General features: G+C 35.0%; 1 long non-coding RNA gene across 3 annotated transcripts in view; it reads left to right on the forward strand.

The window, feature by feature from the left end:
- LOC138157113 (uncharacterized) overlaps positions 1-25,274 on the forward strand; it is a 128,281-nt gene that overhangs the window by 53,702 nt on the left and 49,305 nt on the right. For all 3 annotated transcript variants that reach the window (XR_011167299.1, XR_011167297.1, XR_011167298.1), the window contains exon 2: positions 8,103-8,271. This is a non-coding gene — a long non-coding RNA (uncharacterized lncRNA). The remainder of the gene's footprint in view (positions 1-8,102; positions 8,272-25,274) is intronic.

Below are 25,274 nucleotides of genomic sequence, written 5' to 3' on the forward strand. Positions count from 1 at the left end.
CTTCTTCTTCTTCTTCTTCTTCTTCTTCTTCTTCTTCTTCTTCTTCTCTCTCTCTTCTCCTCCCCCCATTTTACCCTCTCTTTTGAACCTTTGCATGTAGCTGCTTTGATTTTATTATCTTCTTCTTTCCCCTCTCTTTCTTTAAAACTGCTTTCCTTCTGTCCACTGACCCCCAAACCATCCTCCTTTCTACCCATACCCCTTCTGTTATCTTACTCACCTCCTACTTCCCCATAGGGCAAGTTATACACTCTATTGAGTATGTGTGTGTGTGTGTGTGTGTGTGTGTGTGTGTGTGTGAGTTGTTCCCTCTTTGAGGCAATTCCAATGAGAGTAATGTTCATGCATTCCCCAGCACTCCCCCATCTACTCTAAAAGTTCTTTCTTTTGTGCCATTTTTATGTGAGATAATTTACCCCATTCTACCTCTTCCCTCCCCCATTCTCCCAGGGCATCCATCGTTTTTACACCTTAATTTTATTTTTTTGAAATCATTCCTCCATAGTCAACTATATCAATCTTTGATTCCTGACTTTATCAGATTCTATCTTGAAAGAAAGTTTGAATAAGGGTGTGGGGAAGAGAAAAAGAGGGTGCATAGTGCCTAAATCAGTTACCATTCTTGTGTGAGAGGGCCAAATAGGAAAGTGATTGGAGCTAATTTCATCATGTTGTTTAGGGTTATCAACCAACCTACCTACCTACCTACCTACCTACCTATCTAACTATCTATCTATCTATCTATCTATCTATCTATCTATCTATCTATCTATCTATCTATCTATCTGTCTGTCTGTCTGTCCGTCTGACTGTCCATCTGTCTGTCTATCTACCTATCCATCCATTCATTCATTTATTTGTGTGTTTATGTGTTTATTTATTTATGTTTTCATTTGAAGGGGTTTGCATATCATGGTGGAATTTACAAGGTAATTCTCACCAAAGAGAGACTGAATAATTCGGAAAAAAATCCTAATGTGCAAAAATACATATATATGACCTTGACAGCTTTCCTCCCTAGCCTGTGCCCCCATTCTGCTGTTGCTCTATGACATTAACAGGTGTGGTAGCAGGGAAACCTAGAGACATATGTAGAGATTAAATGTATGCTGTAGTGGGGAGAGAGCTGACAGTGCTAACAGTGACATGTTTAACTAACATTTTTCCCTAAGTAGTAAATTAAATTAAAGTTTGGTTTCAATTAATGTTAATGGTCTTAAATGATAAAAGCCAAGGAAATCACTGTTAAGCTGAAAATCTGTTCTCCAAATCCAAGTAAGTTGAAGAATGAGGTTAGTTTTTAAAAAATGGACTCATTATCCCATAGTAAAGGCACGAGTCTGGCGGAATACAGAAACTTTATTTCATTCTTCAAATTCCATAGTCTGCATTGTGTATTAGATTCTACAGAAATCTACTGATGCATTCAGAGAGAATCCTGTGCTAGATATCAGGGGTACAGCCACACTATAATCATTTGCCAATAAAGCACCCTGAGCCTTATCCTTAAACAAAACCAGTGGGTACAGTAAATATGGCTAACAACATATGAAACGTTCATTATGCATAGTCTCCCACTTACCTACTCAAAGAAGGTAAGTATGTTTCATCTTCAGTCCTCTGGTTCACAGACTAGTTATTATGTTGAATCAAATTATAGCTTCCTTTAAGTGTTCCTTCCCATTATTGTAGTGATTGTATTATTCTTCTGCTTCTGCTTATTACATTGAATCAATTAATTCATTTTCTCTGTTTTTCTGGTTTCATTAGATTTGTCATTTCTCATTAAAAAAGAACATTCCACCATCTTAGTTTTATTGATATATTTCCATTTTACATCACGCTTATTTCCAAACATAGGCCTTACTCTTTCTCTAGCCTGTGAATTATTTTTGTAAGAAAAATTTAAAAAGGGGCAGCTAGGTGGCACAGTGAATAGAGCACCAGCCCTGGAGTCAGGAAGACCTGAGTTCAAATGTGGCCTCAGACATTCAACACACACACACACACACACACACACACACACACACACACATACACAAAACTAGCCATGTGACCTCAGGCAAGTCACTTAACCCCAATTGCCCTCCAAAAAGAAAAAAAAATTAAAAAGAAAGAAAAAATACTTCATCATCAATCATTAATATATACATAATGCCTCACAGTATATGCAAATTTTATACCCAGAGTACCAAGAGTAGAGGGAGGTATGTTTTCACAGCTCTTCTCTAGGTCCAAGCTTGGTTCTTACAAACATTTTTGTTTTTATTAAGCAATTGGGGTTAAGTAACTTGCTCAAGGTTACACGGCCAGTTATTTCTGGGTGTGGTGCTAAGTATCAGAGCCCGGATTCGATCCCAGGTCATCCCGACTCTGGGGCCGGTGCTTTTACTCGCTGTGCTACCTGGCCGCCCCATATTTATAATTTTTTATACATTTTATATTTATGATAGAGAACAGTCAAAGAAGTAGGGAATAGAAGCATTTATGTCTATATTTATTGGGAACATTACTAGTGTTTTCACATTGTATGTTATCCTAGCTTTGGGTTATAGATGCATGTATACATGTGAGTATACTTTGGTGTATATGTATATATTCATATATGTATATATGTGAGAGTGTATATACAAACATGTATATGTATATGTGATTGATACTTTTTGTCATGTAAACAACATTTCCAAAACTATGCTCTCAAGGGGTTTTAATACAAATGAATGTTAGGCTTTTTCAAAGGCATTTTCTGTACCTACTGAAATAAGCATATGTTTGGGAGAGAGTTTTGTGTTTAATATTTTTAATTATGTTAACTACTTTCCTAAAATTGAATCATACTTGAATCCCTGAAATAAATCCAATGTGGTCATAGTAAATTGCTTTTGGGGCACTTCACTGTAAGGTTTGTTTGTTTTACTTGGTAGGATTTAATAAAAAAATTTTAAATCAATATTCATTAGTGATATTGGTCTAGTGTAACTTTGCTTTATCATTTTATTTTATTGTTTTTCATTATATTGGAAAAGAAGTGTGTAGATCATTTTCTCAATTTTTGAGAATAATTTATGTAGCATGGTTATTAATTTCTCTTTAAAATTTTGATAGAATTCTCCTGTAAATCTGTTTGGATTGGGATTTCTTTTTCCCTTTTGTAGTTTCTTTGCAGGTAGTTTAATTTCTTTTTATTTCATATGAGGCTTTTAAGATCTATTTTTATATTTTCTTAATTTGGGTTATTTTATATTTTCATAGATAATCTTCTGTTTCCTTTAAATCTTGGTTTTGCTAACATATAATATGTATACCAAGTTTTGAAATTTTTTCTTCTCTGTTGTGATTTCACTGTGTCCATTTTTTAATGTTCATTCTTTGATTTTCACCCACTTTTTATTCTGTCAACTAATGGTTTATAAATTTAGTTAACCATTTTAAAGAACCAGTCTTTTTTTCTTGAGAATCTTATGTTCCTCCACTCCCCTTCTTTATATTTCTTTTTGAATTTTTGATATTCATCTCTGCCTATTTTGGGTTTGTATATTTCCTAATTTTCTAATTATTTTAACTGAATAGTCAGTTCATTAAGCCTCTCTCTCTTTTTTATTTTGTTAGCATATCCTTTTAATGATACAATTTTTCCTCTCAGAACTTCTTCAGCTGCATTCCAGAAATTTTGGTGTTATTCTCCTTATATGATAATTGTCTATTATTTATTCTTTAACACAATCATTCAGAATGTCATTACTAAATCTCTATTTAAGCTAATATCACTTATTTATTTTACTATTCTTGGTAATTATTATTACTAAATCACCATTTTATTATGCTGTGATCTACAAATGATATTTTGAGTATTTATGTTTCTTTTTTACTCTTATTTTTAACTTCTTTGTGCTTCAGGACATGTTCTATTTTTGTAAAGGTACCATTTGGTGCTAAGAAATATGTATATTCTTCAAAGCTCTCATTCACAATATACTTTGTTTTACAGTTCTAAATTATCCAATAGTTTGTTCAGTCTTATATTTTCATTTTTAAAATCTTTCTATTAGACATGCCCAGTTCTGAGAGAGGTATATAAAAATCTCCTCCAATTACTGCATTGATAGTGCTATCCTTTTGAAAGTCAATTAACTTTTTCTTTATACATTTAAATATTATGCTAGTTGATACATATATGTTTAAGTAGTATTATTGATTCTTTGCAATTCATTTAATTGTAATGTAGCTTCCTTGCTCCTATAATACTTCTTGGTGTCAGGAATTTTTGTTTGTTTGTTTGGTTTGTCTGAGAGCATGATTGCAACTTCTACTTAATAAATAATCACCTGGTACGTAGTCAATTTTGCTACAGACTCTCATTTTCATTCTGTATGTATATATATATTTTTTAGATATGCTATTTTATACAGCAGATTGTTAGACTTTTTTTTCCTTTATCCATTCTGTCACTACTTTTTGTTTTATATTTTAAATTACTTAATTCATTCACACTTAAAGTTATGATTGTTTGCCTGTATTTACCTCCATTTTTATTTTTATCACTTTTTTCATTTGTAAGTCCTTTGATTAACTTTATATTTTACTTTACACATTAAATTTACACTACTTTGAAGCTAATCGATAACTATGGAATCTCTTTCTACCTCTTCCTTTGCTCCCATGTAGTTGTCTTATATTAAGTTCTTGGAATTGACTTATAATTTTATAATTATAAACAGTATTTTTTTCCTTTATGCCCCTCTTGTGACCCTTCTCTTTATCCTGCCCAGTTAAATAAATTGCTAAAAAAAAATCTTCCTGTTCCATCTACCCTACAAACTTATTTATTCCTTTTGCTGTGACCTTTTCTAAGACATTTTTCTTTGCTTTGTCTTCCTAATTATCTCTCTCTTTCATTCTAGTCTATTCTTAAATGTGTTTTTTTATTCATATCTAACCATTCCTTGCTCCTTCTTTATTCTCTCTGTGTCTCTCACAAAGGTAAAACTTCTGAAGTACTAGGTTGGAAAGTTCTCTTCTATGCAATACCTAAATTATTGCTATTATTAATTTTGTCTAATTCTCCCTGCTTTCTGCTATATTTCACTTTTAGAGGTAACCTCTTTCTCTATTGTTACTTTTGTAGACCATTGTCTACAATTGTTCTTTTTTCTTGCTTTGTCTCATTGAAATATCAGTTCATGAAGGAAGCAATGAGCAATGGAAGCATTATTTTGTGGTTGAAATCACTCTATGTCCCAAGTAACAATTATCAATCTTACCCTTCCCTAATTACCATGATTAGATTCCATTTCTAAGGCCACACTTAAATGAGCAGGGCAACATTTGCTGGGTTATGGAGAAAGTAAGAGAGTTCCAGAAACCATCTACTTCTGCTTCTTCAACTACACTAAAGCCTCTGACTCTGTGGATCACAACAAAATGTGGCAAGTCCTCAAAGAGATGGGAGTACCAGATCATACAGATCATATTACTTGTCTCCTGAGGAACTTGCATGCAGTTGAAAGAAGAAACAGTTAGAACCAAACATTAAACAAGTGATAGTTTTAAGATTAGAAAAGGAGTGTAATAAGGCTACACATTGTCACTTTTTAAATTTAATGTATATGCAAAGTACATCATACAAAATGACAGCCTGGACAAATCAAAAGCCTGAATTAAGGTTGCCAGAAGAGCAACAATTTCAGACATACAGATGATGCTACTCTAATGGCAGAACAAGAAGAATTAAGAAACTTCTTCATGAGAGTGAAAGAAGAAAGTATAAAAGCTGACTTGAAGCTAAAAAACACAAACAAAAACCCAGGATCATGGAACTCTGGTCCCACAGTTTCTGGCAAATAGAGGGAGAAGAAATGGAAACTGTCAGATTTTATGTTCTTGAGCTCCAAGATCACTGAAGATGGCGACTGCAGCCATGAAATTAAAAGATGCTTGCTTCTTGGAAAGAAAGCCATGCAAATCTTGACAGCATACTAAAAAACAGAGGTCAACAAGGTCCATATAGTCAAAATTATTGTTTTTCAAGTAACAGTGTATGATGATAACAGTTGAACTAAAAGAAAAATTGAGCACCGCAGAATCGACACTTTCAAATTGTGGTGCTGGAGAAGATTTTTGAGAGTCTCTTGGACAGCAAGAAGATCAAATGAGTCAGAACTTAAATTAATTTAGACTATTCATTGGAAGGTCAAATACTGAAGCTAGTGCTTGGGTAAGGACATATTGTTTGGGTCCTAATGATTCAGAATGAATGTAAATAGTAATTGTTTCTCTTTTGGGCAGAAACCTGAGGGTCTCCCAGTTTGATTTTTTTTTTTCTTAATGGGGCCATCCCTTGGTTCATTTCTTAAACAGCCCTAATCCCTGAATGGGTGACTCAGTCAAAGAAAGATGTAGGAAAGACCTTAGCTGAAAAGGCCAGAGTCTCCCATTGCATCCTGGGCCATCTCTAGTCATTCTGATCTGTATCTGGTCCCTGGACCCAGATGGTTTTGGAGAAGAAAGTGAGACTGGTGACTTTGCACAGCCTTCCTTCACTGAAATTCAATTTACTTGCAAGTCATGGCACCATCTTCCTGATGTCATGGTCCCTTTCAAGATCAAAGGACAAACCACCACTGAAGGTTAAGTTTAAATACTTGGACACATAATGAGAAGACAGGACTCATTGGAAAAGATGCAGATGTTGGGAAAGATTAAAGGTGAAAATAAAAGGGTATGGCAGAGTATGAGATGAATAAATAGTGTTATGGAAGCAATGAGTATGAGCTTAGACAGATTTTGGGAGATAGTGGAGGACAGAGGGACTTGGTCTACTATGATTCATGAAGATATAAAGAGTCAGATACAACTAAATGACTAAACAACAAAAATTACATTATCTTTGGTTCTCACTATTATCATAGGTGTTGGTTGCCCTTGGATGCTGTCCAAAGAGGTACAGCCCTTTCTCAGAGAAGGTAGTCTTTGAATGTATAAATTTCTACCAGATGCAATGGACCATAAGGTCCCTGTCTCTTGCTGCAAAATATACATCCCCTTTGAAGGGAACATTTTTTAGGAGCACTCTTTCCTTTTCTTGATGATACACTTCACATACACATATATCCTTCAATTGCTCCCTTCCCTTCCCACCCCCTTCTCTTGCTTTTATCCAGTTGTCCCACAGTCCTGTTCCTTACTGAGAAGGAATGAGTATTCCTTTCATTATTCACATATGAACATGTTACACATGCATCATCCACTACACCCTGTCACCTTCTCCTATCTTCATTCATCTAAAGTCCCACTCTAGTAGCTCTTTATGCAAAAAAAAAAAAAAAAGATTTACTTAATGGGTGAGGGGTTTTCATACATGCCAAATTAATTCAGCTTTTTCATCTTTCTATCTTCTGATTCATTTAGTACCTTTTAAATATTTAGCCTTTCATTTTAATCCCTCCTTATTCTTCCCCCTACATATATAGCTCTTTTTTCAACAATCATCCATCAATATATAATAATTTCCTTTTATTCCTTCTTTAATATTGAACAGATGTCCATTTTTTATGTTTCTCTTACTTGGGGGTATTTACAAGTTAAATAATCTGCTCAGCTCTATTGGTTTTTTTTTTTTTTTACCACTGTAAGGATGTTGAAAGTGCATCTCTTTTGTTGAAAGTACACATTTTCCTGTCTTATTAGGCTTAGGTTTGAAGCATATGTTATTTTGGTTGCAGATTAAGAGCCTTTGGTTTTTGAACTATACTATTCCATTCTCTTCTTTGATTTCTCATGAATATGAAATAATCTTATATTACTTGAACTGTTCTTCCTTTATATGTTTAATATCTTTTTTGTCACTGAAATTGCAAAATTACTTACTACATTCCTTGGAGTCTGAATTTTTTTTTCCTTTAAGGTGGTGTTTTGTTAATTCTCTGGAGCTCAGTGCTTTGTTGTCTAAATTCAGAAATTCTTATCTTGCAGTATAGTATTCAATGATTTTTAGCTATCATGCTCTTCTAGCTTCTAGCTTTGAGTGCCAAAGTGGAATAGCAGCCCTGCCTAAGTTTTCTGTTTATTAGCCTCCTTTCAGTCATTGTCCTTTTCTTTTTTAGGTTCCTGATACCTTTTGCAGGGGTCACAGGCTTCATTCCAAGACATTGCTATGGGACATCCCTACACTTAGACCCCAAGTGACAAGCCTGTGAGTTTGCTTGTCTTCATTGTGCTTTATGAATTGAGTGAGTTGGAGTTTGGTATGCTGAATCAGAAGCCTAATAAACCGTAAGTAATTGAGTTCTTTGGTGTTCATTTGTTAAGAGTTTTGTTTTATTTTACCTTAGGTAGAGGTTCTCTTTTTTTACCTTAACAACTATAAGAAGTTTGTATCATAGTGAAACTTCTTTTGGGTTTGGGGTTTATTGTGGTTTAGCTAAAGCAATTACTCTGTTATCTTGCTAGTCATATTTTCCTCTCATAATGTTAATGACAGGGAATATGGAACAGTGAACTATAGAACTTTGAACTTGGAGCCAGTAAGATTAGGATTCAAATATTACTTCTGTAAACTACTAGTTTTGTGACCATAGGCAAACTATGTAGCTTCTCTGAGTCTCAGGAAACTCTATTAAGACTGGAAATTATAGATAGATTGTTATCTGCTCTTTCTATTCCAAGAGCAACCCCAATGACAGAATTCCAGGTTCATAATTTATTGAAATAACAACAGCAGAAACAAAATAGCAGTTCTTTTGCTTTTAGAGTAAATTTAACTTCCCAAAGAACTTCTGAATACATCTTTTCATTTAATCCTCACTGCAATTCTGTGAGATAAGTAGAAGTCTTTATTATCCCCATTTTACAGATGAGGAAATTGTAAAAAATAAAATTAATGATATCTAGTCTGCTGTTTCTAAAAAAGATCCGATAAAAGAAATAGATCACTTTGAAAATAGAATTCATTGGTTGCATGTTGAAAAATAATATGATATATGCCAAATAATAATGATAATAGTAATGCTATTATAATAATGGTATTTCTTTAGTATTTCAGTTATCAGTAAGTTCACTGATATGGTCAATTCTTCCAGTGACATAGATTATAACCCTTCTATGCCTTAGTAGATGTATTCATGGGTTTCTATTACCAAAAATATTAATCACTTGTCAGCCAAGCCTCTGGTGATAATTTAAATGATATGGATAATGCTAATCAAATCAAGTATTGCACAAGAATAAACAAGAATTTATACACTAAGATTAACTCATAAGAGGTCACATTTGTTCCTGCTGTGTCATTTGTACTTTCTAGTTTTCAAGGAACCAATAGATCTTTATTGATCACAGGATTATCTGAGAGCTGTGGTGGAGAGCAAAGAATTTAAAAAGAGTTATCCTAGTGGATCTTATCTAAAGCATGTGAAATAATGGCAAACTATTCCAGTTAGTGCTAGATGGTGTGATACTGGTGCATAGAAGGTGCTTGATAAATGTTCGTTGATTGGTTGACACTAAAAGAGAATTCTGAAGACTTACACGAGCTGATTTATAGTGAAGTAAGCAAAACCAAGAAAACAATATACACAATGGTTTCAACAATGGAAATTGAAAGAATAGTCACAAAACAATTTTTTAAAACATTGCAAAATTAAACAAGTTTGCCCCTAAGGAAGAAATAGTCGAAGATACATTCTTCCATTCCTTTGGAGAATTGTGAGGGGTTTTGGGAGTTGTCTACAAGGTCTGGAACATTGCATATAATGACAGATTTTTTTACATATTGATTGATTTTACAATTTTTCCCTCTTTTTCTTAAAAGTATCTTTCTGATTAGGCATGGCTCTCCAGGAGGTAAATGGATACAGGGAAAATATAAGTGATATAAAGAACAAAAATATTGGTAAAAATCTGTTTTATTTTATTTTTTTTCCTTTTTGGAGGGCAGGACAATTGGGGTTAAATGACTTGTCCAAGGTCACACGGCTAGTAAGTGTTAAGTGTCTGAGGCCAAATTTGAACTCAGGTCTTCCTGACTTCCTGGCTGGTGCTCTCTATTCACTGCGCCACCTAGCTGCCCCAAAAATCCGTTTAAAAAAAAGAAAATAAATGTAATAATTTTGAGACAAGGGAAAGTTAAGAATTACATGAACTAGTCATTAGCGGAGGCCATTTGGGTGGAATCTATTTTAAAATATAATTGTCACTTTGTGAAAACATCATATACCTATATCCAATCAATTAGACTATTGTTCTAACTTATCTTTTCCATCCTCCAAAGCATACATGTGTATATATAGACAAAATGCATCCATTCATGAATGCATGTACATATATACATACATAAATACATAATATACCCATACCCATGTGTGAGCACACAAATAGCAATATAGTGGCTCTGAAGACAGGAAGAGCTGGGTTTAAAGTCTACCTCTGACACTTAATCTTTGTATGACCTTGAGAAAGTTCCTTAACATCCCTGGGGCTTAAAATCTGTAAAAAGAAGAGATTGGGCTAGATAACTTCCAAGGTCCCTTCCAGTCCTAGATCTATGATAACATCTGATTCTCTTCTGTACCTCGGCCTCATATGTAGATTTGGGAAGCTGCTGTGGGAAATGTCTATTTATTGTCAATAAGTCTCACTTTAAGTAAACCTGATTTATGGAAAGTAAGGCTTGCCAGGAAGATACATTAGGGAATATTTATTTACTTTGTATAACAAATCACCAAAAGTTCACAAATCCTCTTTAAAATGTGACATTTGAAAATATGTGACTTATACATAACTATTTAGGAAAACATTTCTAGTGCGGTAAGAAGTGTGTGTGTGTGTGTGTGGGTCTGTCTGTCTGTCTGTCTGTCTTCCTGTCTATCTGTGTCTTGTATCTTTTTAAATGTACCAGAGTCAGCACTTCTGCCAAGATCATGTTTGAGTTACTTCTGGTCACTGAAATAGTTTCTTGGAAATTAAGCCAAGTGTAGAGAGTTTCATTCTGTGTAGTTGCTGGGAAGGAGCATGAGCTGGAGAGTCAAAAGCCCTGGACTTCACTCCTACCTCTTGTTATGGCTTACTATTGCCTCTCTCTGCTTCTGTAGCCTCTGGCCTGGCAAACATACATAAACTTCTTATGACCAAATTTTAAAAAAGAGAGCATCAGAGATGGAAGAGACATTAGAATAAAACTCTTTCCATTTATGGATAAAAGAAATTGAGGAGTAAAGAAGTGACATCCTACGATTAGTGACAAAGCCTGCACTAAAACTACTGACTCCAACGCCAAAACTCTTTGCATTGAATAATACTGGCTCTACCAATCCCAAATAGTCTCTCTCTTCTGCCTTCGGTCTCCTCTCTTCTTGGGTAGTTAAATTAAAACATCATTCCTTAAAACCCATTAGACAGAATCAATTTCCCACAATAGGAGGGAGTGTGGGTGACTTTTTATAAATCCGAGGTCACATTACAGTCCTTACCACTTTTCCACTGCTGGTGGGTATTACACCATTTCAAGACACAAGTTCCATGGGGTTTTCTGAATTCTTTGGGGAAGGGGTATTAACCTGTCCCTCATTTGGGGGTTTAGATCTTCAATTTCATTGGTGAAGAAGTCTCTGTAAGGAAGCAACTTATTAGTATGGGCCATTTCCTTCCCTGTAATTTAAAAGTCTTAGAGAGTCTTGGGCTCCGAGAGGTTGACCTGTGTCATATAGCTAGTAGGTGTTATTTATTTGAAACCAGGTCTTCCTGACTCCAAAGCTAGTTTCCTTCAAATACTTACAGAGTATTCTTCTCCAAATACATAGTTTCAAGTTCTCTCCCACTTCTATTTGGGTCTTGTTTGGTTTTTGTTTTATTGTCTCTCAATGAGATGGAACCAGCTGATAGAGCGACTATATACATTTTCACCTTTAAGCTTAGCTGAAAACTTTATTTCTATCACTTCATTTCACTTAAAACTTCATATTCTATCATCTTTGATCTTTGGCCACCTTATGTTACTTACCAAGTAATACCTGCCAGAATTCCACTTCCTACCCCTTAAAGTAGAAGTGCTGATAATACAAAAACCAAAGAGAATTCAGATTTTTTTTGTTAAAACGCAGAGATACACACAGAGCTGGAAGGGACCTCAGTGGTCACTGAGCCCTGCCCTCATGTTAGAGATAAGGAAACTGAACTTTAGAAAAGTTAAGTGACATGTCTAATCTTAATGAGAGAGTTAATATTTGAGCTTGGAATGCAGATAGAGATCTAGGTCAACTTCTATTACCATAAATCCCCTAACAGGAAACTCCTTATAGTGAAGAGATTTCTAAGCTATATTAGGTGGCTCATTTATTTCAAACCAGATAACTTCATGATAACACAATGATTTGGAAACTCTTTGGAACAGAGATTTTCTATCTCACACAGTGTTGGCGCTGAGGCTTTGTACAAGATGGGTAAACCAGTGAATCAGTCAATATGCTTTTATTAAATGCTTACTCTGTGCTGTTCACCATGCTAATAAGTGTTTGTGGATTCTATAATTGGCATTTCTTTAGAGTCCTCTATAATTCTCTGAGTTGGAAGTTACTGTTTTCCTCCCGAGCTTTCCAAAGTACTTTTTTTGATGGGGTACCTGGCTTATTTAAATATTATATTTTTTTCTTGCTGCTATTTAGTCATTTTCAGTTGTGCCTGCCTCTTTGTTACCCTGTTTGAGGTTCTTTTGCTCTATTGAGCATTAACAGTCTGTTGAGTATTAAAGTTGTTGGTGTGTGTATTCTATATTTTTGCTCAACTGTTACCTCTAGGAGGGCAGGGATTTTCTTATTCATTTTTGTCTCTTTCTCATTGTTGAGCACAGTGCTCTGAAACTATCAGGTGCTTAACATATATACACTGAATTGGGCTGAGTTGTATTGTTTAATTTGGTTAAGTTGTGGAGTGGAAAGATTACTGGTTCAAAAGTCAGAGGACTGAAATGTTGTTCCAGGGCTTAGAACTTGCTACTTGTGTGACTGATAATCAGCTTAATTTTTTACATGGACCCACTAAAAGTCATCTAGATGAAACCTATTGTTTTTAAGAGAGAGAATCTAGGAGGATCAATCAGTGAATAGAATGCTGAGCCTCGAGTTCAAATTAGTTCAAAGTGTGTGTGACACTGAACAAGATACTTAGCTTCTGTCTGGCTCATTTTCTTCAACTCTTAAATAATAATAACACCTACCTTACAGGGCTGTTGTGAGGGTAACATGAAATAATGACTATAAAGAATTTGTAAGTCTTAAAAGTACTATAACTAATAGTTATTATTATTGTTATTTGGTAGTCAAACTAAGTAATTTTCCTCCCTTGTGAGCAGACAAATCAGCACTGGATTTGAATCCCATCTCTGACACTTCTTACCTGAGTAACTTTTGATAAAACACACTCACTATGTTTCAGTTTCCTCTTCTAGAAAACTAGTAGATTCAACTAGATAATCTCTTAGGTCCTTTCCAGATCTAAATATAATAATGATGACAACAACAGCAGCAGCAACAAAAACAACTTCCTTCATACCTGGAACACTCTCCTCATCTCTGTCTCCTGGCTGCCTTCAAGTTTCAACTAAAATCCCACCTTCTGCAATAAGCCTTTCCCAGTCTGCCTTAATCCTCGCGCCCAATTTATCCTGTGTGTATATATGTATATTTTTTACATAGTTTTTTTTAATGTTGTCTCTCCCATTAGAGTGTGACCTCTTTGAGAGCAGGGATTAGTTTTTTTTTTAGGGGGGGTTGCCTTTCTTTGTATTCTTAGGGCTTATCGTGGAACACAGTAGGCCATCCACAATTGCTTTCTGATTGCTGATCGAATAACTGTTGGGGGGGGGGGTCTAAATTGATCTCAGAATCCTAGATATAAATCTAAAATTATGCAAGAAAAATGCCTACTCTCAATACTCTTGACTCATCAGTCCCACAAATGGGACCTCAGGAAGGCAGAAGAAAGAAACAAAGGCATAAATTTATCAGACTATTCAAAGTTCTGCTTTTTGTTGTAGCAAAAAAAAAAAAAACCAACCCCAAAACAAAAAGCAAAACATAAATAAAATGGGTGCCTATCAATCAATGAATGACTGAAAAAAACTGTGTTACATTAATGGAAATTTTTTGTAAAGTTAGGAAAGATGAATTTGAGAAATGGGAAAATTTGTATAAATCAACATAGAGTAAAATAAACAAAAAGAATTTTTTTTCCTTTCCTTTCTTTTCCTGTAATTACCACAATGTAAATGAAAGCTCACTAAAAAGAAACTGAATTGTGAGTAATTAAGAATTTGGTAGTGGTCCTGGAAAACAGATTAGGAAAGATGTTTTCTTTCTCATGACAGGGAGGTAGGGGACTTCTAGGGAAGAATGTCACATACATTATCCAAGACAGTCACTGTTTCAGTTGTTTATGATTGTTTTCCTTTGTTATAGAGGAAAGTTCAATATGTACAGGAGAGTCGGGGCTTCTTGTCATTCTTCTTCCTTCTTTTCCTCTTCCTCCTTCTCCTATCTTCAAAAATGGCTGTGATAATGACAAGCAGTTCCAGTGGGAGCATGGGGATAGCTTGGAGTGTGGGGGGTTGTATAGAGGGTAATATCATGATTATCTACATTGCATTAGTATATGATATAGGATATTCATCCAAACCTTATTTCTCTCAAATTGCTCTCTAATTTGTTTTGTTTTTAGTAATTCTTCTTAAAAAAAAAAAAGAAGACTCCTTTATATGTACATTATTTGGTTTACAAAATATTGGGCTACTGTTTTTAACTGCTTTTTAAAAATTTACTGAGTCTTCTTATTGATCTTTCTCCTGTTCTCTCTTTCTATCTTTTTCTTTTTGTCTCTGTCTCTGTCTTTCCTCCCCTTCCTTTCCCTTCTCTTACCCAATTTTTTAATTTTTTTATAAAAAATATTTATTTATTTTTGAGAGAGAGAGAAAGAGAGGGGGGGAGGGAGAGAGGGAGGGAGAGAGAGAGAGAGAAACAGACAGAGAGAGAAACAGAGAGGGAGAGAGAAGAGAATAGAAGAAAAACCAGAACAAGGCAAATAGAACAGCTTTGAAAGTTACATGTTGAGAAAACAAAATGTATTTCTGGACATAGTTAAAGCAGGAATTTGCTTTGTTTGTACATTTGTTATAAATGATGTCTGTTCTCATCTCCCCTCTCTTTCCCTCTCTCTTTTTCTTTTCTTCTCTCCTCCCTTTTCTTCTTCCCTCTCCTACCCTCTCCTTTCCTCTCCACTCCTTTCCTCTCCTCTCCTTTCCTTTTCTTCCTTCTCCCCTCATGTCCTTTCCCTTCTTCAATGTGGGGGAATATGATGTGTGGAAAATAACAATTTTTACATTACATTATTTACAAATGGTGTAGCATTTATATAGAGCAATTAATAACTATGCTATAGAAATTAGTATCCAAAATGGAACAAATTCCTTTAATGAAGGAAAAAAAATGGTCTAAAATTGATACTCAAAATACTGAGGTACAGGAGAAGAGACCATTTTCACCAATAAATATGGTTGTAATAATTTTTTAAATCTTCTTATAATGAAACCAGAAGACAATTTAATATGATTAAGGTGATGCATATTACACCATTTGTAATAATACTTGTGGAGAATAATAATTTAAAAAAAATTTAAAATGCAAGTAATATGTATAATTTGTTATATTAGAAGAAAATGCAAGATTTTTTTTGCTTTAATAGAGCTTCATAATTTCCTGTATCTCTTTTTTCCTGCTTTCTCATATACATGGAGGTACACAAGCACTTGTTAATTTTACTTGCTGTGTGTTAAGTTCAGAATTTTAAAAATAGAAAACATAGCATAGTTTGAAGACAAGTGATGCTATGTCAACTTCCTTCATACTTTTTCTCATCATTCCTCTTGAGGTTTTTAGATCCTTTGATCCTCCAAATGAATTTCATTGGTTTTGTCTAGTCCTCTTGGTAATTTAATTGGCACACCATTAAATATGTAAATTTATTTAAGTAGTATCATCATTTTAATTATATTGGAATTCAAACCATAAGCAGTATTTAACTCTATGCAACTGTCATTATTTCTATAGTGTTTTTAGTAATATTTGTATAAATATTGCATTCTTCATAGGTTAAATTGTAGATTGTAAATTGTTATTTTTGAATGAAATTACTCTTACTATTGTTTCTTCTTGATTTTTCTTGGCATTCTTTAAAAATGATGATGATTTTTTGTGCACTTATTTCATATCTTATTACTTTACTGAAGCAATTGATTGTTTCAATTAATTTCCATGCTGTTTTTCTCATGTTTTATAAGAACACTATCGTATTGTCTACAAATAGGGATAATTTTTTCCCCTTTGATGAGGTTTATACTTTTATATTTTTTGCCTTATTACTATGAATAACATTTCTAAAATTCTGTCAAATAGTATTGGGAATACTACTTCTTATTTTAACCCTGTTTGTATTGTAAAAGTTTCTAGTGTTTCTGCATTGAAGATATTATCAGCTCTTGGTTTTTAGATATATATTTTTGATCATATTAAAGAGGGATCCATCCCTTTCTATGATTTTTTAATCAAATTCTTTATTAACTTCTAGTTTACATCATTCATTTCAGCATGATTTTGAGTTACAAATTTTCTCCCCATTTTTCCCCTACCCACCACCCCAAAATTGTGATCCCACTGGACATGCCCTCCTCCAATCTGCTCTTTCCCATATCTTCCCCCATACCCCCTCTGACTTTCTAGTAGGGCATGGTGGCCTGTGTGCCTGTATGTCTTATTTCCCAGTTACATGTAAAATAATATTAATAATAGTAGATAGATAGATAGATAGATAGATAGATAGATAGATAGATGATAGATAGATAGATAGATAGATAGATAGATAGATAGATAGATAGATAGATATAGATATATTAAACATTTGATTTTAAAACTTTGAATTCAGACTCATTCTCTTCCTCCCTTGTCACCCACCCTTACTGGGAAGATAAGCAATTCAGTATAGGTTGTACATGTGTGGCTATGCAAAACATTTCCATAGTGGATATATTGTAAAAGACTGACTATATTTCAATCCCCCCCATCCCACCTCCCACTTGTTCTATTCTCTACTTTGATCCTATCCTTTTTCAAAAGTGCCTGCTTCCAACTTCCTCCCCCCAGCCTGCCTTCCCTTCCATCACCCCCCTCTCATCCCCTTCCCCCCTACTCTCCTGTAGGGTGGGATACCCTATTTAGTGTGTATGTCATTCCCTCCCTAAGCCAAATTCAATGAGAATAAAGTTGAACCATTCCCTTTTGCCTTCCTGTTCTTCCCCTCCATTTGTAACCATTTTCCCTTGCCTCTTCTATATGAGATAGTTTACCCCATTCTGTCTCTCCCCATCTCCTCTCATTATATTCCTCTCTCACCTCTTAATATCACCTTTTAAGTATCATCCCTTCCTATTAAATTGGTCCTGTGCCCTCTGTCTATGTATACCTGTATACATATATACACACATTCACATATGTATTCATATGCCCATATAAACTCCTATATAAACATATATATGAATGTGTGTATATATCTATATCTATATCTATCTATCTATAATCTATATCTATATATATATATACATACATTTCTATTCCCTTCAACTATTCTCTTACTCAGAAAAAAATCATCAATTACAATTATTGTTTTTCCTTGTAGGGATACAAATAGTTCAACTTTGATAAGTTCCTTATGATTTCTTTTCCTGTTTACCTTCTCATGCTTCTCTTGCTTCTTGTATCTGAATGTCAAATTTTCTATTCAACTCTGTTTTTGTTTTTCACCAAGAATTCTTGAAAGTCCTCTGTTCCACTGAATGACCATATTTTCCCCTGAAACATGAGTATCAGTTTTGTTGGGTAAGTGATTCTTGGTTTTAATCCCAGTTCCTTTGACCTCTGGAATATCATATTCCAAGCCCTTCGATCCCTCACTGTTTAAGCTGCCAGATCTTGTGTTATCCCGATTGTGATTCCACAATATTCAAATTTTTCTTCCTGGCTGTGCAGCAGCAAGCACCCCAGCATCCCCAGGTTGGCTGCCAGCTCAGGTTCTTAGATCTGCTTTTCTGAAGGAAAGCAACTCAAAATGGGTTAATAATCTTGCTTTAATCAATCAAACATATCATTTCCTTGGTTCAGGGGGAAAAGGTCAGCACCCCAAACTTCAGAGTATATAGACAGTAACATTTGAAGCATTCAGGCCTCCAACTGTCCAACCATTACATCAATACCAAATCACACGTACCAGAGAGGGAAGCATCAACATCTGGGTTTTTCAAAGCCAGGGGGCTCTCAACAGCTGCCCAGAGTTTCATCTGGTCAAATCACACAGCACTTCTCAAAGTGAGCCCCAAAACAAAGTCTCACATCAGGGATTATATAGCCTTCTCCTGGGTCAGAGAATGTAACAACCCTCTTGACCCACTGCCCAATCACAAAGCACCAAGGTATTGACATTCCTGAAAAACAAGCCTCCCACCACAGGCTTTGGGTGCACTTAAACTAGGGGCAGGGAAGATCTTAAAAAGTTACATTCCTATAACAGCCTTCTTGTAATATTTTCTCTTTAATCTGGGAACTCTGGAACCTGGCCTATACTATTCCTAGGAGTTTTCTTTTTGGGATCTTTTTCAGGAGGTGATCAGTGGATTCTTTCAACCTCTATTTTGCTCTCTTGTTCTAAAACATCAGGGCAATTTTCCTTGAGAATTTCTTGAAGGATGATTTCTAGGTTCTTTTTTTGATCATGGCTTTCAGGTAGTCCAATAATTTTAAAATTATCTCTCCTGGATCTATTTTCCAGATCAGTGGTTTTCCCAATGAGATATTTCACATTGCCTTCAATTTTTTTTCATTTGTTTGGATCTGTTTAATAGTATCTTAATTTATCATAAAGTCACTAGGTTCCATTTGCTCCAATCTAATTCTTAAGGAATGATTCTCTTCAGTGAGCTTTTGAGTTTCTTTTTTCCACCTGGCAAATTCAGCTTTTTAAGGCATTCTTCTCCTCATTGCCTTTTTGAGCTTCTTTTGCCATATGAGTTAGTCTCTTTTTTTAATGTGTTATTTTCTTCAGTCAGTTTGTTAACTCTCATTTCATAATTTTCTTGCATCGTTCTCATTTCTCTTCCAAATTTTTCCTCCTCTTCTTTTATTTGGTTTTCAAAATCCTTTTCAAGTTCCTCTATGGCTTGTAATCAGCTCATATTTTTCTTGGAAACTTTTGGTGCAGGAGTTCTGACTTCACTGTCTTCCTCCTGTTCATTACCCCAATCTTTTTGTCCCCAAAAAAGGAATTCAGAATCAGATTGCTGTTCTTGCCTTGCATCCCTCATTTACTCATGTTGCCACTCAATTACTTGACTTGAGTTTTTTACCACAGTAGAACTCTGCTACCAGAGGGAGCAGATTTGTCCCAAATTGCTGGGGTTTTCTCAGCTGCTGAAGGTATTAGTCGGGTGCCCTCTCTCAAGCCTCCACATTCTCTGGCAAGCTGACCACACACCCCAGGACCTCTACCCTAGACTCTAATCCAGATCCAAGCAGGTTAAAGCAAGATCAATTACCCCTCAGACTGCTTGCTTGGTCCCACTACAATCTGCAGGCCAGGAGCTGAAGCTGCCATGTGGGGGTGGCAGTGGCTGTGGTGCCTCAGTGGTTTCTCACCCTGGGGGCAAAGGCCAACTACACTCCTAAAGTCACGGATCCCAAAGTCCACACTGCACTGACCTCTCACTTTGGCCTTAGCATCTACGGGTTGATAATTCTGGAAACCACCACAGTTGCTGATGATCTGAAGTCCCTCCAACAAGTGGCTGGTCAGGCCTGCCCTGAGACTAAAGCCTCTGACTGGGTCTTGGGGGAGATGGGCTGGGCTCCAAGAGCCCTGTGCTGGCCACTTCCTGCTGGCCTGCCAGGCTGTCCTCAGCTGGATGTTAGCTTCTATGTATCATTTTTTGGGCTCTGTAGCTCCAAAGTTTCTTCAGAGTCACTTTTTACATGAATTGGAGGAGGTGAAAGCTGGTGCCCCATGTAAGTCCTGTTTCTACTCCACCCTCTTGACTCTCCCCCCTGCCCATGATTTTTAAGTTGTATTTTTTGGAGGGGGGGGGGTCAACAAAAGCAAATGTCTTTCATCAGGGGATTTAACAGCATCTATTGTAATAATCATGTTTTTTTTTATTTTTATTATCTATTTGATTATGTTAATCTCTTTCCTAATGTTAAACCATTCATGCATCCCTAACATGCATCACCTTAATCACATTAAATTGTTTTCTGGTTTCCTCATAAGAAGATTTTTAAATTATTACAACCATATCTATTGGTGAAAATGTTCTCTTCTCCTGTACCTCAGTATTTTGAGTATCAATTTTAGACCATATTTTTTCCTTCATTAAAGGAATTTGTTCCATTTTTGATACTAATTTCTATAACATAGTTATTGATTGCTCTATATAAATGCTACACCATTTGTAGCATTTATATGACTTTGGGTTTCCTCCTTCCCCTACTTAAATTTGTGGATGTCTTGAATTATTTAAGATCTTTACGTTTTGTTTTATTAGTTTAGGTATTTTATATTTGTAGAGATACTCATCTTCTTTTTTTGAATTCTCAGTTTTTTTGGGATGTGATTATGTGCAGTTTCTGATAATTCTTTTTACTCTCTTTTGTGAAATCAAGCTGTTCCCTTATTACTGTTGTCATTATTTGGTCATTTGTTTTTTCCCTTTCTTTTTCTCATTCAGGTTACTTTGTGGTTTATTAATTTTGTTAGTTTTTAAAAAATATTGTTCTTTTGTTTATCAGCTTTATAATCTTTTTATATTCAATTTCTCTGCTTCCATAATTTTTAGGATTTATTTTTTCATACTTTTTTGGAGTTGCTAAAATGCTTTTTAATATATATCTTATATCACACAATTATAATTAACAATACAATAATTATATTAATATTATATTTTATAAAAATAATATAATAAAAAATAATATAATAATATATTTTATAAATAACAATTTGATTATACCAATAATATATTATATAATAATTTAATAAATATTTTCTGACAATTTGAAATACATGATAAATTCATTGATGCTCCCTTTTTTCAATTTTGCTAATATAAATTTTTAGACATATATTTTTTCTCTGAAGATTATTTTAGATGTGTCCTCTTACTTTTGGCATCTTTTCTCCTTTTCATCATTGCCTTTATCATAATTATTTATTAAATCCAAGATTTTTATCTGCTTTTACTCATTCATCCAGGATGTAATTGCCTAATCTCCATTTAGGTGTTCATATTTTCTATTTCTTTCATTAATTAATGCTAATTTGCAAAAGATATATAGATTTGAATTGATAAGAGAGCTTTCCTCACCAGAATGTTCCCACACCAGTGAAATCCATAGATCTAGACCCTAAAAAATGTTTTTATTGTGTTATGACCTGCAAAGAATTTATTATTTCTCCCTTTCTACATCTGTTTAAGATTTCTTTATGCCCTAGTATACAATTAATTTTTATAACACTTTAAAATCTCCTGAAAGTACAAGTCTAACCATATCACTCCCAGCTTTTTCTTATGTATAGGATAAACTGGAAGTGAGTAACAGAGGGAAGGTACTAGCATTAAGGGGGAATTGGCCATTTCTAATTTATCCTGCATATGTCTTATTTGTACATATTTTGTTACATTGTTATCTTCTTCATTAGATTGTGGACTCCTCGAGGGCAGAGACTGCATTTCTGTTTTGTTTTGTTTTGTTTTTGCCTTTCATGGTGTTGTGAGCACTTAGTACATTGCCTGGCTCATAGCTGATGCTTAATGAATAAATGCATGTTGACTGACACTAAGATAAGATCTTTAAAAATAAGCATGTTATTTACTATTCCCATCTTACAATCGTCAAAGACCAGTCACATCTATATTTTCAAACAGTCTGTTTAAGTGTATATTTATCTTTTATTGAATTTATCCATCTCTGAGAAAGGTATATTAAATCTCTTATTGTATTACCATTAACATCTCTTGGCAATTCATTTATCTTTTCTTTTAATATCTTAATATGCTATGCAATTTGGCACATATATTTTAATCAAGCTGTCTTTCAATTGTCTATGGTATCTTTAAGCATAATAGTTTTCTTGTTTATTCTTCTTGACATAGTCATTTTTAAAAATATTTTTGGCTTGTCTGAAATCTTCATTGCTACTCTAGTTTTTTGTTGTTGTTGCCAGAAAGAAATAGATTTGTCCAAGTCCTCATTTGCATTCTGTCTATACCTATGGAAGTATAGAATAGTGCATAGAGAACTGGTCTCAAAGCCAGAGAGAAAGGAATTAAATCTCACCTCTGACACATTCAGGCTGTGTGACACTGGACAAGTCATTTAAACACTCAGTGCTCTAGGCAACCGGGGGAAAAAAAGATCTGACCTAAACTGGTGGAAGAAGTTTTTCACCATAAATTCCCTACATCAATGAAATGATAGGTCCAGTTCTTATCTGTTAATATCTGTGTTTCTGAAAAGTGTTTCTTACATATAAAAATTTGAGGGGAGAATTATTTCAGTCTCTTTGTCGGGGGGGGAGTTAATCCATTCAAGTTTAGGTGAACATATTAAGTTAATGTTTTTTTTCCATTAAATAATACATGTCTTTTTTATAATTTCTATATTATCCTCATAGCCTATATGTAAGTTCCACATTCTTGTTTTGTCAATCTCTAATATGTCCTTCCAAATTTGTTGTCTTTTGATTTTATTCAATTAATTTTCCTTCAGCTTCTTCATATTTATTATCCAATTCTGTTGTTCTATTTTTTCAGAGAATCTATTGTTTTGAACCAGGAGCAACGCATAAAAGTTTCAAGAATGCAAATTTACAGTTGAGTCAGGAAAAACTATCCAAGAATTAGAGCTTATCCAAAGTAGCATGGGCTACAGTAAGACATGATAGGATCTTCAAGTAGAGGATGAATGACCACTTATCAGGGATGGTATATACTGAGGATTTCTTCCATCTATCAGTTGAACTCGGTGGCTGTTGACGTCCTTTCCAAATACCAAATTCTTTGAGTCTGTGATTTTAGAGTGTCTTTATTATTGAAGATCTCCACTGTCTTGTTAGATTTGTGGCTCTCTTCTTGAGATCTCTGATTTCTGTCCTAACTTTTTTTTATACATTAGTCTAATTGCTGGGGTCTTATGGGATTTTTTTTGGTAATACTTTCACCTTCCTCTAGAGGTTTTGGCTGAATCTCCTTTCCTATGGAGTACTTATTCATTGAGATGGAACTGCTAGGACTCTAATTATGCCTTTTCAGTCATCTTTTATCTGTCTTGTTCAGTCTCTACAGATTTTTTTCCATGCTGAAAAAATTGTCATTACCTTCAACATTTTCTCTTCCATGGACCCAAGGTCTTTGAAAGCCTCCCTAAGTTTCTGCTCCCTGCTTTCTATTTTCCCAAAACACTCTATTGAATGATATTGGTGTCTCTCAAGGCCTAAAGGAGATGACATTGTGGAAGGCTACTACAGGGAGACACCAAAAAAGTCACTGCTATTCAGCTATTTTCCATCTTTCTCAGTACCATTCTTCTATGTTCCTCCTTCCTCTCTATAAATGAGTTTTTTTCATCATCCCACTGATCACTGGGAACTGGTTGCTAAGGATTTGGAGAAAAGTCCATGGACCCTGAGAAGGGGAAAACTCTAAAATATCTTTGCAAATATGTCATGTCTACCTCTTTTTTTTTTTTTTGGTCTCAAATCATTCTGGTTCCTGTTTCTCCCTGAATAATACTGAATTGTTACAACCAGTTTCTCTTTTCCTTCCTCCTAAGCACCAATCATATTTTGATTTGGGTCCTTAACTTGACTTGAAAGAAAATGGCTTATTTCAAAATTAAATGCCCCAAACTGAAGCTTCTCTGAGGAATAGAGGGTGACTGTCCACAGACTGGGGATCAGGACTGCAAAGAATGACAGGCTAATGAGATGATCTTCAGGGTTTTTTTTTAATATAAGAATTACCTTATGGCAACTTCTTTCCATGTTCCATATTCCTCTTCTGTTCACTGCTATATTTGCTGCATTTGCTGGGGGGGGCTGACTTTTTTTTTTAAGTTTATGTGGAGTGATTGAAGAGAAGCTATGCTCTAGGCTACCCCTTCAATCCACTAAATTTCCCCATCTCCCAATCCCCTTACTTTATAGGTGAGGAAACAGGTTTAATGAGATTAAGCAATTAATTGCCCAAGGTCAATCTGATTTACAATCAAATACCTAAGACCTTTGGACTCCAAACCCAGTGCTCTTTCTCTGTACTACACAGTGTCTTTGCCCCTTTCTATCTGTGTGACTTTGGACAAGTCACTCAAACTTGAGACTCAGTTTACTCATCTGTAAAATGTGAGTGTTGGACTTGATGACCTATAAGTTCTCTTCTGGCACTAAGTCCATGATTTTTGATCCTATGTGAAGGGTCCTGCTTCTCTAATTGCACCCTTGATTCTCTTCTACTCCTCAGCTTCTGCTAATCCCTCCATATAGTTTATAGGGCCACAGCTGTGCCTTTCCTGGAAAATCCTAAGGTTGCCCTCCAGCCCTCAGGAACGCAGGCTGCAGTTTATGAAGGGTCCCAGAGAGTTCAAAAGCAAATCAATAGTGTGCATTACAAGAGGGAGTGAGCTAACGAAGGTGCGAGGGGGTCACACTCCATATGCATCTTCAAACAGCTACTTTGGGGGCTTTAATTGTCATGATGTTCCAGGGAGGGATATGACCTTATAGGGCATTTTCCAGAATAGAACAGTCTATATATTAAAAGGCAGCAAATGATTCATAACTGGTTAGCGGCAGGGCCTGTGGGCCCATGTTCCCCATGTGAAAATTTTTTTTTTTCTGCATTGCAAACTCTTACATTAAATTGTGATAAATGAAGAGTGGAGGCTACTCATACAAATCAATGACTTTAGTGTATGTGTCATTAGCCTGAGAGATGCAGGCAGCGGTCAGTACCATAAATCATGTGATGATCTGCTGTCTGCAGCCCGATGCAAGCAAGCAGATGCATTAGGAAGGTTAAGGAATGAAATTAATCTGTGCATTTTCCTTTTTCCCCTCTTTCCCCCTCCTCTGTCACCTGGTCACACAGAAAGAATTAAAATCACATGATCCAAACTAAACTGGCTCCAGAACAGTAAATTGGTTAA

The sequence above is a fragment of the Petaurus breviceps genome, unplaced genomic scaffold, assembly GCF_028583685.1.
Source record: "Petaurus breviceps papuanus isolate PSGF00001 unplaced genomic scaffold, PetGlider_PUasm1.0 171, whole genome shotgun sequence".
Lineage (NCBI taxonomy): Eukaryota > Metazoa > Chordata > Mammalia > Diprotodontia > Petauridae > Petaurus > Petaurus breviceps.